General features: G+C 39.5%; 1 protein-coding gene and 1 long non-coding RNA gene across 5 annotated transcripts in view; one reads left to right on the top strand and one right to left on the bottom strand.

The window, feature by feature from the left end:
• The window catches only part of TMEFF2 (transmembrane protein with EGF like and two follistatin like domains 2), a 232809-nt gene that overhangs the window by 163117 nt on the left and 54311 nt on the right, over window positions 1-15381 (top strand). The gene's annotated exons all lie outside the window — the stretch shown is intronic.
• On the bottom strand, window positions 6308-7032 carry LOC109502796. The gene is made up of 2 exons (XR_002161639.3): window positions 6939-7032; window positions 6308-6522 (listed from the first exon to the last, which is right to left on the bottom strand). It is a non-coding gene; the product is annotated as an uncharacterized LOC109502796 (long non-coding RNA).

The raw sequence follows: 15381 nt of genomic DNA, 5'->3' as shown, positions 1-15381 counted from the left end.
AGTGAAGATGTCATGTTTGGTAGTGTTAAAGAAAATGTAACCTAGTTTTCTTTTCCTTCCTCCAGTTAAGGAAAACACCTTTTGGGTTCTGCATCTCATTCACTGGCTGAAATAGAGAAATGTCCAATTTCACTGAACCTGTAATGACCACCTCCTAAAAGAGCATGTGTGAAAGTGTGAAAGGCCAGGAGGTGAACTCATAGGGTCCTAGGTACATCTCGTCAATTGAGAGCAGGGTCTCAGACCGGGAGTATTAGCGTTTCACAGTTTATGTTTTAGCTGATGAGGCATGGGATTAAAATTATATTAGTTATTTGATTGAGTGCTTTATGCAGATAGTTGTCAAAGAGTTTTGGGTTACTGTGGTCGAACAGCGGTGTAAAAGATTGAAAGAGTAAATGGCCCTTGACTAATCTAATCTAATTATGAATTGTTAATAAACAAAGGTAGATGTATATTCACTAATTAGTTTATGTTGAATGAAAATGAGAATCATCCTATTTAGTTCTCTGTAACCTAATACCTCTTTGCATATTTCCAATAATTTTTTAACAGAATTAAGGTAATCATACCTCTCAATTCATGGGATTCTATCATCTTTGGTCCATATGCAAATTCTTTTTTATGATGTGGCCACCACTCCAAAAATTGGTACCATCATCATTGTCCATTGAAAGCAGTCTTTTAGAATTTAGTAAGTATTTAGTAGAATTTATTAAGTATTCTCCTTTGTGACTCAAGGCATGGTATATTGACTCATCTCTGTATAGACCTTATATTTAGCCAACATTCATTGTAAATGTCTCATCCTGTGAAACTTTTCATTATCAATGACTGCAAGCGTACAATGCAGTTAGGTTAGGCTGACACAGTGATTGCCTGAACTATGACACCGTGCTATGATCTAGTGAGACAACACCAACATTTTGTGACACCGGCATTATGCTCAAGTAAAAGAGGACGGACCCTAGTCTCTCAAGCTACCTGACAGCTCTCGTACAACTTTCCTGAAAATGATACCAAGAAAAATGCTGTGTACCGTTCATCGAAAGGAGCTGTCTCCTAAATGTCACACTTATTATTCATATGTTTTGTTCTGCTTATTAAACGATCACCATTGTTTCCTGCATATAGATTATTCTTTTAAAAACCTAATAAATATTTTACTTAGTATAGGTTGTTTAAAGAAGGTTCCTATAAAGTGTATTTAATAGGACCTGTGTTTCCTACTATTTCGAAACATCACCAAAAAGATGATCATTCTTTAGTCTTTAAAGAAATAGACTATAAATTGTACAGTTTTGCCTCGGTTTCAGCCTTTAATCATAGTGTTTCCAAAGGGCACATATGTTGCAGAATACGTAGCCAAATGGACCACATTCAGAATTAACATCTAAAACTCTGGGGGCGCCTGGGTGGCTCAGTCGGTTGAGCGTCCGACTTCAGCTCAGGTCACGATCTCGCGGTCTGTGGGTTTGAGCCCTGCGTCGGGCTCTGGGCTGATGGCTCAGAGCCTGGAGCCTGTTTCCGATTCTGTGTCTCCCTCTCTCTCTGCCCCTCCCCTGTTCATGCTCTGTCTCTCTCTGTCTCAAGAATAAATAAAAACATTAAGAAAAAAAAATTAAAAAAAAAAAAACACCTAAAACTCTGTAACCCATTTTAGTCCTTACCAGCGTGGCAAAAAAAAAAAAAAAAAAAAAAAAAATTGATGATAGCCTCTAGAATGCCATTCAAACATTTTAATGTCCGTCAACAAAAAAATTCCAATGACAAGTCACAGTTATAATTTTTAGATTTAACTTTTGTAAATCATTTCTGTAGATAAAACTTTATATAGCAACATATAGTCCAGTCCCTAATACTCACTAAAGACCGCCCTGACAACATACTGTCTGCTGAGGCACAGCATATGTATCAGGAAAGTAGAACATCGCTGTTGCCTAAGAAATCTTGCAAAGCAAAGGGAGTATTGTTTGCTTTGCGTTTGCTTGCTTATTACCCACATTTGCTGCAGAGTGTGCCCTCTGATTAGCAGTCTCCAGAAGCCATGGTCAAAATAATGTCACAATGTCTGTGAAAAGGCAAAGTCTTTCGCTCCAAAATATTTATGCAGTATGGAACACGCTTCCTGATTCCAATTTGTGATTTAGTAATAGCTGCATATAATACCGGCAATACATTGATATGCATTTTTCTCCTTGTTCCATCTAAATTTTTGAACCTACGGAAAGCACTTTCAACCAGTACAAACCTAAGTTTACTTAATTTTCAGTAGTTGCTGCTGAAGTCTTTGAAATGAAATAGATCTGTTGATAGGAGTATAATTGGAATTCAGATCAGAATGATCAAATTACTTACATTAGACAAATAAATTGAATCGCCTAAAGATGAAGAAACTGCTTGATTGGCAAAGGCTTATAGCAGACAGTAGCCTTTAATCATCCTCTCCTGCTGCAGTAAACACTGACTCATACTTTAAAGGATAGGTGATGTTAAGGATAGTAATAACAAAGGTTGGCACAAACTAAATTATCATTAAAAGGAAAAAGGTTGATTTGAGTTTTTGGTCAGACTAAGAAGATTCTGACAGATGGGGAGTCCAAACCGTTTTAAATACTGAATAGAAAAGGTTGAAGTTATATAATAAGGATTGCCAAAAATGTACATAGATAATGAAAAGGCTAATTGTATGCACTGCATGAAGCCTAAGGCTGTCAAACTGTGTGGACTTTTACCCCCACTGATTACTGAAGACTTACCCTTGGGACATGAAATCCATCAACATGTTTAAAATAACTTAATCCACCTAAGAGGGACGTTTGTCCTTTTTTTTTATATAATTAAATACCAATGTCTAATAACTTATACATGGTGGCACTCCATTTATTTAGCAAATATTTATTGCACACCCACTATGAGCTAAATCTTTAACAAATATTGATGTTTATTGTATATAAGAATGATGAATACTGTTCTTGATGATTCAAGCAAAATAATATGCATCGACCTAATTAACCATAGACTTCAAATCAAAACTTTGCCCAGATCACTAAAATATATTTTATTTTAAAGTCAGAAGTATATTTATTTATTCGTTTATTCAACAAATATTTATTGAGTGCCTATTATGTGCCAGATATTGTTCGAGGCCTAAAGAAAACAGCAGTTTTCTGCTGCTGAAGTCTGCAGCAGAAAACAAGGCAAAGTCACTTTTTACACAAAGCACACACTGAAATGAAGAAAACAGTTTTCCCTTTTTTTTTTTAATGTTTATTTATTTTTGACAGAGAGAGAGAGAGAGAGAGAGAGAGAGAGAGAGAGAGAGAGAGCATGAGCGGGGGAGGGGCAGAGAGAGGGAGACACAGAATCGGAAGCAGGCTCCAGGCTCCTAGCTGTGAGCACAGAGCCCGACGCGGGGCTTGAACTCAGAAACTGCGAGATCCTGACCCGAACTGAAGTCGGACACTCAACCCACTGAGCCACACAGCGCCCCCCGCCCGCCCTTTTATTTTTTTTTTTTACTTTATTTTTTTTTTAAAGAAAACAGACAATTTTAAAAATCATATATGCAATAATGTTAGGAGTCAGAGATGGAAGTGTTCTGACTTTGATAGGGTAGTCAGGGAAGGCTTCTCGGAAAAGGTCAGATTTGAGCCATGCAAATATCTGATGTAGGAACGTGCCAGGCAGAGGGGACAGAAAATGAAATATCCTGGTGACAGAAGCATATATGGTGTGTCCAGAAAGCAGTAACACTCAAGTGTGGTTGGAGCATGAAAAGGGTGGAGAAATGAAATTGGAGAGCTAGTCAAGGGCCAGATTATGCAGGGCCTCATCAACCATGGTAAGAACCATAGATTTTATTCTAAGGTTGATGGGATGGCTTTGCTGGGTTTTAAGCAAGGAAATGATTTGATCTCATTTACATTTTAAAAGCGTCACCTGGGCTGTGCCTTGAACTGACTCAACAGAGGCAGAGAGACAGCAATTCAGAGGCCTTTTCATTTCCCTGATGACTTATAGCTTACAGTATGTGTATACATACCTTTAGCTGTTTTTTGATTCTGAACATTTTACTGTCTCAATTCTGGATTAGCCTCTGATTTTTTATCTATGTTCAGAAAGGAGAATTTTTAATTTGTATACACTTTTACTAATTTCTCTGTACTTTGGTATTCCAATTTATATACTGGCAATTTTCCCAGCACAATATTTTGAATCTCTTGTGATCCAAGTTACTCTCTGATCTATGCGAGTATGAATATAAAGCTAACATCATCCCCATCTCTTTCTAGATGTTTTATGCATTTTTTTTAAGAGTGTGCTAGTGGGGAAGACGCAGAGGCAGAGAGAGAGAGAGAGAGAGAGAGAGACTTAAGAGACTTAAGCACACTCCACTCTCAGCATGGAGCCATATACGGGGCTCGATCTCACAAGCATGAGATCATGACCTGAGCTGAAATCAAGAGTCGGATGCTTAACCAACTGAGCCACCCACATGCCCCTAGATGTTTTATGTATTTTTAATTATATTACCTTGATTAGAACTTCACATTTAAAAAGTACTTTTTTCACTTTAGAAAAATCTCAAACTAGAGAACAGAGCAGGTCATTTATTTAGGGCTAACATTAAGCTTAAACTCCAGCTCATGTCAAAGGAGCCACTGACCGATACAACATCCGGATGAGTAGCGAGAGCATCCTGTATGCATTGTTGGCATTGGTCCTATTCGTGCCTTGATACTTATCTGATAATGATCTCAGCAAGCCCCAACTCTGACTGCCTGACAACTGTCAAATCTCGGTAGATTATTTGTAAGTGAAAAAAGTATAGAATACATGCTATTCAACAGTACAAACAAAAGTTATTGCTCAATGATTTTAAATTAGAATCAACTATAGGCTGATTTACTTAAGTAGAATTTATCTATGTTTTATCCTATGTCCACTTACGGTGTGGCACTTAGAGGTACTTAGTTTGAAAAATATAAAAGATAATATGTGGTAAAAAAGAAGTATTGTTTTGAATTGAAAAAGTTTATAATATAGTTTGCTTGAGATAGAAGATTGACAATTCGTGAAATGAATATATAGCATGGGTAAAAATAAATCAAATCCCTTATAGTACAACAAAGTTAAAATAATGAATCAATTTCCTGGTTTCAGGTAATAACTCTAGCATTTGTATAGTCAATAGATTATTGGTTTCATTAAAAGGATTTCTCCTCTTATAAGTAATTCAAAACACTGTCTTAAAAAAACATGTTGTGTTCCTGCAGTGGCCATTTGCTATTACTAAAAGAAGGTCCACATTTGATTATTCAGCTTAAAAAGCCTTCTGAGATGAAACCAAGAACAGGACCATTTTGCACAGCCACACTTAAGAATAGGAATGCAGACATTTTAATTGGAATAAAAAGAATAGCACTATTAGCAAATAACTCTAGCATGAAAAAAATGAATGAAAGCAAAAGAATTCAATGTGACTTTTTTCATGTTGCTCTGTATGTTATCTAAAATCTACAAATTGAGTTTGTTTCTACCACGTTTGAAAACAAGTAGATTCGTCTCTCATTTCATTTATATCGTCTCTGCAAATAAATACATTTATATCATCTTTATAGACAACATATTAAGAAAATGTTTTCCTATATTATTAGCAAGAACTTTAGACCTTTCCACGTTGTTAACAGTAAGCTTCTCTGCTAGATGGTAAGCTCCATCAATGGCAGGAAATTTTTTTCGAAGTACTTAGACTGTGTACTTTGGAGAGAGCACAAGTAATAAAGACAGAAAGGTAAGGAAGAAGAGGACAGAGATAACAAGGGCTAGAAAAAAATAGGAGTGAAGCAAACTTATTTTTAGCATTACTCAATATAGTGATAGTCTAAAATGTTATAAGAATTCTTTTTGAACCAAAAAAAAGACATTAATCTTTTTGTACTTCCAAATATGAGAGAAAAAAAACCCTCAATTTATAGATTTTAGAGAAATGTGCACAAGTAATTCTTTCATGCACATTGGGTCAAAGCTTATCTGCAGTTAATCAATTAAGTGTATGTGGAAAAATATTGTATTTGGTGCCCGTCTGGAATGGACTAGACCAGTTTAGTACAAGATGAAGAATGAACTATCCATGACCAAGGAAAGCAGCAAAACAGCAAAACCTGCGATGCACCAAATATCCCGTGAAGATGTTTCCATTTGTTCTCCATGTATACCCTCAGAAAAACCTTTGGAGGCAGGTGTTATTACGAGCCAGGAGTTATTTTCTACCCTTTACAGATGTGTCAAGCCATTTGCAGAATTAAGATATTAATTCAAGTCTATCATTTACTCATCAGGCATTTCTTAGCTATAAACAATGGGCTCAGGCCCTTATTACAAGATTCACGAGTCCATGTTCTTCCCACTCAACTGCAGAGACGTGTAACGCAGGACAGGTTGGAGAGCAAGTGAGTAAGGCTGTCGATGATGAAAGCTCAGTAGACTCAGAAAGACTCAGTAGCAGGAGCATCAACTCTAGGAAGGAAACATTCTGATGAGTGTCAAACTCATTTAGTAGAGGCTTTAGCAGAGATGAAGCAGCAAAGACTGTGAGGAAGATTGACAGGCAAGGATGTGCTGGATAAATAGAAATAATCGGTAATATGAGTATCAGGAAACAAAGTGTCAGAATTTTAGAACTGGTCGCCCCAGACATCATCGTCCCGGGCCAGCTTATCCTTCTGTATCCTGCAGCCAGAGATCCAGCATCTTGAGAATGAGAATGCCCATACCAGACAGCAGAGGCTTGACTTCTTTCAATGGCCTGGTCTGACTTCCAGAAGTCTCTATGGCCCTGGGCCCCACACAGGACACATGTGCTAGCATTTGTAATATAGAATGTGAGATAAGAGTTTTAGGGAAGGAGAAAAATGTTTTGATGTATCACTTACTGTATAAACGAACACACAGGAGAAGCATCAACAGAGGAAAGAAAATGAGAAATGAACTGTTAGGGCGGAATCGGATTTCTGAGTCCTCTTGCTACAAGTCACCATGGAAACCACCTGTGGAAATTCTACTCCCACTTAAGCTTCTAGTTAAGAGTCACATTCTCTACGAAACCTTCCTAGACTCTCTAAGTAGAAGTCATTTTTCCTCCTCGGCGCTCTCAAACATGTCGTTCACTCCGACAGAGTCCAACTCTGAGGACACCATTTTACGGATACTTGTTTTTCTCATTTAGTTGTGATCTCTGCCTCCAGTCGGCATCCCACGAGCCATCTTGATGTCTCTGATGTTTAGCCCAGTACCTAGCACCAAGTACGTGCTCAACTACACTGATGGGATTAGAATGAACTAAATGAGATCTGTGATAAATGAAAATGAATGCGCCTAAGAGAGGACAAAATAGAAAAAATAAAAGGACGGCAGTAATAGTGGCAACCTTCCCGACACCTTCAACAACAGGACCTTCCTCGAGAGTTTGCAGCAGGGTGGCAGTCACACAACCTTTCCCTTCTTACCTTTTAAGCTTAATATTTTTGATAAATTAAAGTATTCCTTTTTTAAAATGTTTATTTACCTATTTTTGAGCAGAGAGAGAGGGAGACAGAGAATCCCAAGCAAGCTCCGCGATGTCAACACCGAGCCCGATGCAAGGCTCGATCTCACAAACCACGAGATGGGAACCTGAGCTGAAATAAAGAGTCAGATGCTTAACTAACTGAGCCACCCAGGCGCCCTAAAGTATTCTTATTTCAAGGCAAAATGCTAAAACATTTCTACTTAAAGTCCTTCATCCCAAGGGTTTCAGAATAGCTCATGACTATTCCTGGCCGACAGCACTGCCATACAGCCCTGTTTCAGAGCAATCAAAACTCACCGGCAGGAAGTCAATGAAGAATGCTGGCTTGGGCCTGTTAACTAAAATGCCACCATGTGTTCACGAGTTTAACATTTCAGTGGGCGAACAAGTAAGATGAGGAGGGAGGAAGAAACACAGAGATGAGTCCCTTCGTATAATAAACTCTGCTTGAGATTCATTTTTATACACACATAAGATCAATCTTAGTTATTCACAAAGAAATGTTGTTTTATTCCACTGGGATGTCTCCACACACACATACACACACACACACACACACACACACACACACACACACACACAGACACACACACATATGAATATATATTTAATTTTGTTTAAACGATTTAGAAATAAATTAACTGGATCGAACCAATGCAAAAAATACGTACCAAGTTTGGTAATTTCATCATTTTCAGCAAAATGTCTGATCTAATATTCTTATTTTTAGTTATATTTTGAAACTATAAAAAATAATGTAACATATGGACATCCACCACCTACTTTTAACAAAACAAACATTTAACCATATTTGCCTTTGATCATTTCTTAAGAACCATAACATTATAGATAAAGTTAGAACATCCTCGTTCCTATTTCCCACTTTCCCTTCTTAGGGTCCTATTCCCTATGAATATTTTTATTATATTTTTTTCATTATGACTTCAAATAATGAAGTTTTTGATCATGTTATCATAAATATTTTATGTCATTCTAAAAGCAAATTTAAATTACATTGACCCTACGAGTAATAAAGGAAAAAATACAGGATGACATATAGCAATAAGAGAGATCATTTGATACAAATTTTAATCATGAATGGAATTAATTCCCGCCAGGACCCGAAACCACCATCATGAAAACCACCTGAACAATGTAATGGACAATATTTTCAAACTAGCAGCTTTATCACAATGCAGAGCTATAATTCATCTACTGCTTTTTTATATCTTATGGATGAAATCCAAAGATATGATCTTCAATTGCCGTTTCGTGGGAAATCTAGACTGTAATGATGTTCATATATATTTACTCCTGAAAGTCCTTGGTCAGATGAAGGCATACCAGAGGGCCAGCTTGCAAAATATAAACGTGGAGCTGGCTGAAGTGAGTGTAGGAATCAAGAAAGGGAAGTGTCAAAACGTGCAACATGATCCTGACAGGAAGGAGCAAGAGGGAATTTTTAGTACATCTCGGGATTCAAATGCCAATTGCATTGTATTGTTTTAACTTCCAACTTCTCATTCTGGGGTTTTCACGCCTTTTGATTCTGCTCTGTAGTAAGGCCCATCTAGTCAAAGCAGCCACACTTCTTAGCAATCACAGAGTCACTCTCGGTTATGGAATATGTTTTCCAGCTTAATGAGCAAGAGCGTACACATAATGCTAATGAAGGATTTTTGCTTCAAGATACTTTTAAAAATGTATATGAGTAAGAAGAATTGTTTACTTTGATTATTTTAAGATGTAAATGCAGCTGCTTCAAAAGGGAAAAAATAATCATGGGAAAAATGCAAACATGATACGTGAACACGGATCTCAAGCCAAACCCCGTTTCGCCTATATCGTCTATATGGAAGAGGGGCGTGCGGCCACCCGCTGCTTGGAGGGCGCCTTGTTTGCTTTCTAAGGCAGCAAGCATTAATAGATACCTGCTGCCTGTTTTGTTGCAGTCATCTTCAGTCAGTCCTGGAACCAGGCAGGGTACACATGACTACAAAGAATCATTCTCCTTCAACTGCTGGTAAGGATGCTTACCTGATGTCGCTATCGTGATGGAACTGTTTGCCCTGCCCCGACAGCAAAGAAAGAAAACTCTCCCTACCAGGAAAGCATGCCTTCCTGAGTCCCACACACAGCTGCCAGGCTGCTCCTCTGGTCAGTTTCCTCTTTGGAACACAACACAGGTCAGGAAAAAGGCAGGAAAGGGTAGAGCAGGAAGGGCATATTGGTGACATTTGTGCCTTAGAACCTCACTGTAATATGCTTCAAGTATGGAGCCACTAAGCCCCATTGGTTCTTCCTTTTCTTCTTTGGAGCCAACACCCCTGCCCTAGGTTTTCCTTGCTAGCCCCCCAGTTTACAGCAATAGCCTGGTGATTAGTCCCCCTGCCTGCACTCCCCTGCAAGTGTAATCTTCCTAAGACACCCCTTCCATCATGGTGACCTTCTCATCACCCTGTGCTCAGAAAGCTTTCAGTAGAAGATAAAGGCCACCCCTTAGATGGAATTGGGCCCCTTCACAATCTGTCTAGAGTCTTGTATCCTGCTACTTGGGATGAGAAGAGTTCATTCCAATCATATTGATCTGCTTACAGCTGCCCAGCTCTCTGGTAGGGTCTGCCCCTGCACGTTTCCCTATCACATTTGCTCTATCACAGCTCTGTTAAATCTGACTCACCTTTGGAGATAGTTCAGTTTCCACGTTTTCCTCTCAGTCTTGGAAACATTAAAGCTGGGAGCATGGTGGAAGTTGGAGTTAAGTGCCTGGCACACGGAGGCCCTCCATGGGTTCACATCCTCTCCCATTGCTCTCTCATGGTTTTGCTCGGCGAATCACTTCTGCTGATTGCGCCACCAATGATGTTTTTGTGTCAATGCATTTAATCACCTGTCCCTGTCACCTGACACCACAAACGTTTCCCCTGTACGGCGTGGAGAAAAGCCTTTTAGTGCCTGTCCTTGAATCATTTACATGAAACAAGAATATTAAATTCCTTCTAATGGAATGAAGGGAAAAGAGACAAGGGTGGGACCGAAGCCAAAATAGTTGAGGTTGCTCAATAGGTGACGCCAGCTATCTGCTCTAGAAAGAGTGAAGGGATTTTCTGAGTCCTTCCCCAGACCCAGTGCATCAGAATTTCTCACGTGAACCATACAGATGCCAAATTAGAAAATCCCTTAGTCTTAGAGGGTGAGAAAGAGTATTTTCTGTAAGTGCAGCTCACCACATCTGCACATCGGAATCTCCTGCAGAGTTTTTGACAACTCCCCTCAGTTACTGCAGCCTCACATCAGGTCTCCTAAGTGTAAATCTCTGGGTGGGAGCCCAAGGTTGAAATATTCCACAGAAGATTTTTCTTTGCATCCAAGAGTAGAAGGAAACCACTAAGCCAAAAGTTAATGAGGACCAATATTTACTGGGTAACTACAGCTTCTCAGAAACTTTATTAAGCAATGCACATGCATATTCCATTTAATCCCCACGATCCTGAATCAGTCTCTCCATTGTCACAAGCTCGGGGAGGTGAAGTAACTAGTTCAATGCCATACAGCTAGCACATGATCAAGCCTCAGTGAAACACAAGTCTGTCTGATACGAAACTCCAGGTTCTAGTCACGTTCCCCATCTACCTTTATTGTATTTGATATTATTTAAATACATGGCCATCAGTCTTTTATCCAGAAATTGTGCCATCTGTTCAATATGTGATTCTGTTTTTGAAAGTTCTGACACCACCCCAAGGAAGGGTCTCTCAGCTCAGGTTTTCTTCATTCAGATACCCGTTGACTATTTGTTGCCCTAGGCTTTTTCTCAGTATTCCCAAGACCTTCCATCTAATAGACCAACTCCTATAGTTTACCTCCTTATAAAGAGGTATATATCAATTCAATGGTAACTAAGCTTTTCCGTAAACAAGATAACCCTGGTCCCCCTTGGAAAACCTGACTGTAGTCCTTGGTAATTTGTCTGGAGAAGGGCCTTATTCCTTCCTCCTAGATTTCCAAACTAGAAAGACTGCCCTTCTCAAATTTAAAAATAAAAACAGGGGCGCCTGGGTGGCGCAGTCGGTTGGGCGTCCGACTTCAGCCAGGTCACCATCTCGCGGTCCGTGAGTTCGAGCCCCGCGTCAGGCTCTGGGCTGATGGCTCAGAGCCTGGAGCCTGTTTCCGATTCTGTGTCTCCCTCTCTCTCTGCCCCTCCCCCGTTCATGCTCTGTCTCTCTCTGTCCCAAAAATAAATAAACGTTGAAAAAAAAAATTAAAAAAAAATAAAAATCAAAATAAAAACAAATGAAACAGACAACAGCAACGAAACAAAAATTATCGGCCCAAGCTCACGTGTATCGCCTGAGTAACAATATAGTAGACTTACAACACTACCTTGCAGTCAGTGCTTTTCCACGCTCTGTATAGAGGGTTTTTGTTTTCAGCGCATTTTCATATCTCTTACTTCATTTTTTCCCTCACAACCCAGTCCTTCCTGAATTGTAGTTTCTTTACAGATAAAATAATTATAATCGAGGAGTGACATGAGAGTTAATGAGTAAATGGGCTTAAAGTATCACAAGAGTCTTGAATGAAAAGTACACACTGTTTCCACTATCATTAATATAATGCAACTCATCCATTACAGTTCTGACGGAGAGCATGGACAGTGGCTCTGACCTCATTTTCTGGCCAGGCCAGGAAGGGTCTGCATAATAGCCCCAGAGCCAGACAGGCACAAGGGAAACAAACCAGTCAAGGTTCAGAACAACCCAGAAAGCCATCCTCACTGCAGTACAATTGGGTACTTTAAAACTGATCAGGGAAGTTGTATGGACAAAATTTGGAATGGACGAGTCAAGGACCGGGGAGAGGAACAAGTGACGGGCATGTTTAATAGATGAACCCAAATCTAGTGATATTAGAGGGCAGTCCCCAAGCAGACACATGAATAAGGGATTTACTACCTGTCAGGTTTTGCAGCCTCATGCTCTGGCCAACAGTGAGGCATTTCGAAACATAAGGGAAGGGTTTATTTAACTCATTGCAGAACACCCTGGAAGAGCCATTTCGAGAGAGACAAGGAACTAAATTAATGTTGGGGGCTTGAGCCCCCCCCCAAATATTCATGAGATAATTATAAATGCATGTGAGTCACCATAGACGCCACTTTTTACTTCCTATAGTTTCGGTTCTTCACTCCTTCCGGTGGCCTTTTTAAATTATTGGATGTTTCTCTTCTTTCTTACCATTCGGAGAGCTAGGGTTTTCAGTCAATGTTAATTTTCTTTGAAGGATTTCAGAGGGTGGTATTTCCACATAGAGACCCTTAAAATTATTATTTTCAAGTAGGGCTGATGCTTTTTCTTTGCAACCTAGAGGAAAAGAGATCTATGTAATCGCAGTGTCAAAATGTCAAAAGACTGAGATAGGTTGGAAAAAAGAAAAAAAGGAAAGAAAATACAAAAAAAAACCCCACAAAACTTAAAGGCATCCATACAGTCCTCAGCCTTATAAATCCTTGGCTCACATAAAGTACTTGTGACACGCTGTAATTAACTAGTTACTCCTCTCAGAATGAATAATAATGCAATTATTTGCCAAAAGCAGTGAAGAAAGGAGAGTTTCTGTTTTTAAAAATATCTGCCTTACATTTCTGTAGAAAGAAAAACCCTGGATTAATTTACATAAGCTGCCACTGCACAGAGTGGCCTGCAGTCTCACCATTACACTGTATGATAACTCTGTCACCCGTTTATTGGAGCCTTATATTTTTCAATGGTTTGAAACAGCAATACACTGACAAGTCACCACCATGGTTAAATTATCCTGGTTCTGAAAAACTTGCACCCAAATGCCGTAAAATATAAGTAGTAACCTGCCTGGTGAAACGCGTCCTTTTCTCAACTGCACTTTGATGCCTTTGAGGCCCCTAAGGGCTAGTGCTCTGTCTCCTTTGTCTGTGGGGCACGAATTAAAGGAAGGAGGTAGGTAACCTTTTTCAAAGGCCAGATAGCCCAGAGTTGGGTGAGAGTTTATATGAACCTATCACTGGTTCTTTCTCCTACATGTTAATGTCTCCACAATGACTGTTCTCTTTTTTTTTTTTAATTTTTTTTAGCCTTTATTTACTTTTGAGACAGAGAGAGACAGAGCATGAACGGGGGAGGGTCAGAGAGAGGGAGACACAGAATCTGAAACAGGCTCCAGGCTCTGAGCTGTCAGCACAGAGCCTGACACGGGGCTCGAACCCACAGACTGCGAGATCACGACCTGAGCTGAAGTCGGACGCTTAACCGACTGAGCCACCCAGGCGCCCCATGACTGTTCTCTTTAACTTCATCCAAGTCCATCCTGCCATTCTCTCAGTAAGTCATTCAACAATCGTTACCGATGACCTTGCTATGATGCCCTCCACCAGTTTCCAGAAATCTGAAGGTAAAAAATACACATTGCCCTTAAGAAAGTTGTAGAAAGTGAAGGTATAAACTAATAAATTGGGACATCAACAATGCAGTAAATGCCACCACAGAGTCCACTCTCCGTACACATACACAAATTCATTTATTCATATCAACACACAAAATCTTTCTACCCTGTGAATCTGACCTTCCAAAAGCTCCAAGCTCTTAAAAGTTTTGAAGCAGTGCCTTGGAGAAGATGTGGTTCTAAAATGTACAATTTCGGTAGTGTCATTTAGAGTGTATGTTTGTGTAGATGTGTGTGTGTGTCTGTCTACGTGTGTATTTTTATAAAAAGTAGAAACACCTTTAGATAGAATTTTGCCAAGGGTACAATAGTCTAAACAATTGATGCCTTCTGTAGCCAGACTGATTCAGTGCATATCAACTTGTTACTTGTTGTAATAACCAGATAATAGTTCAGAGTATCTTCAAATGAATGTTTACTGATACATCCTTACGATACTAAAAAGTCTGGATCTCTTGTTTGGGAAGTCAGATACTAAAAGTCACTGTCATTTAAATTCATAAAATCATGATAAATATTCTAAGAGCAGACCTAATCTTATTTTGTTCACATCCTGTACATCCAAGGTATTCTGTTAATGAGTAAATAGTAGGAATTTGGATCTGCTTTGTTTTTCATTGTACTGAACAATACGTAGAACAGTGCAGGTTCTGATATCAAACTGTCGATACTGGAAACTAGGTTCTTCCCTGTACAAGCCATGCGACGTCTCCAAGCTTCACTTGTCTCATCCATAAGATAGAGATAATAGTAGCTACCTCATAGAGACAGACAGATGAAAGAGGTAGCTGCATATAAAGCACATAGCACTGGGGCACCTGGGGGGCTCAGTCATTTGAGCATCTAACTCTTGATTTTGGCTCAGGGCATGATCCCCAGGGTCATGGGCTCTTGCTGAGCATGGATAACCTGCTTAAGAATCTCTCTCTCTCTCTCTCTCTCTGTCCCTCTGCTTCTCTCCCCACTCATGCTTGCTCTCTCTCACAAATAAAAATAAATAAATAAAATAAAAATAAAGCATATAGCACTGGGACAAGCCCTATCATTTTTTTTAATGTTTATTTATTTTTTGAGATAGAGAGAGAGAGACAGAGCATGAGCAGGGGAGGGGCAGAGAGAGAGGGAGACACAGAATCTGAAGCAGGCTCCAGGCTCTGAGCGGTCAGCACAGAGCCCGATGCAGGGCTCGAACTCACTACCACAAGATCATGACCTGAGCGGAAGTCGGACCCTTAACAGACTGAGCCACCCAGGCGCCCCATGGGACAGGGACTATCATTAAGTAAGATAGTATTATTTTTGTCATTATTTGATCTCAGAACATTTAATAT

This window comes from Felis catus, chromosome C1 (genome assembly GCF_018350175.1).
Source record: "Felis catus isolate Fca126 chromosome C1, F.catus_Fca126_mat1.0, whole genome shotgun sequence".
In the NCBI taxonomy this organism is placed as follows: domain Eukaryota; kingdom Metazoa; phylum Chordata; class Mammalia; order Carnivora; family Felidae; genus Felis; species Felis catus.
This window is presented reverse-complemented; position numbering and strand designations above follow the sequence as displayed.